Below are 1,029 nucleotides of genomic sequence, written 5' to 3' on the forward strand. Positions count from 1 at the left end.
CAAACAGGTGGAGTCGGTCAATCATTATGTGGTAATCAACCATGTACCAGTAGATGGAAAAGATGCCACAGATGCACTGTAATAAGCACCACAGTTGATGGTGCTATCAATTTCAGCAATATTATCAGTTTTTCCATAATGTCAACGCGGACCAGTGACATGGTAGCATGTTTCCCAGGTTCTGCATCATCACTAAACTGCCCCCCCCCCCCTCTACTTTCCGAGTACCATTCCGAATGTAGATAGATGACTGGTGCTTATGTACAAGAATTATCGATGAACAGATGTACTGCACAAAGTAGACCAGACAGCATCTCTACTCATGAAGTTTGGTTATCTACATATTTCTAGCAGTTTGATCACAGTGTTTAATTTAGTATTACGATTGCCCATCTTTCCCTGCGTGGATGTGGGTCACAGACTATTCTTGAATTGATTAGATAAAGTTGGATATTGAAAGGTCTCCTTGCACTGTCTTTGACCAACCCTCCCTACAAACTGTCTCCTATTTAATTTTCAACTGACCAGAAGTAGGAGGTTATTATACCCATTAAACCCCAGGTCTCGTGAAGGAACAGAGAGAGCTGAATCCGTAACAGGTGTTCAGGGAGACTATTCTACACCAATCGTTCTCACAGCGCATCTCCAGATGCAGACATGTCGAAGAGGTTAGCACCCCTTATCGGTGTATGGTAGATATGAAAGTGTTGTGATGATATAACAGATGATCGTAAAGAAGAAATTTGTGCATGATTGAGCTCCAGACGAATGTAGTTTAGAACTGGTAGCACAGTAGATTCATATAAAATATTCTAAATTATTGGTCCTGTGTTTGGTGCCCATACAAGTACGGTATCAGAAAGAGAGAAATGATCGTGGAACATAAACACATTCCAAGGGCTACATGTTCCTGCATTAAACACGCTATAATGCTAGAGCTGTGCTGCTTGTGCCTTCTTAGTCGTGTGGAATACAACGCTGTTAATATTCCAGTGTAATAAAGCGCATGATATACATTCTTTCTGTGAG

This window comes from Schistocerca gregaria, unplaced genomic scaffold, assembly GCF_023897955.1.
Source record: "Schistocerca gregaria isolate iqSchGreg1 unplaced genomic scaffold, iqSchGreg1.2 ptg000362l, whole genome shotgun sequence".
Taxonomy (NCBI): Eukaryota; Metazoa; Arthropoda; class Insecta; order Orthoptera; family Acrididae; genus Schistocerca; species Schistocerca gregaria.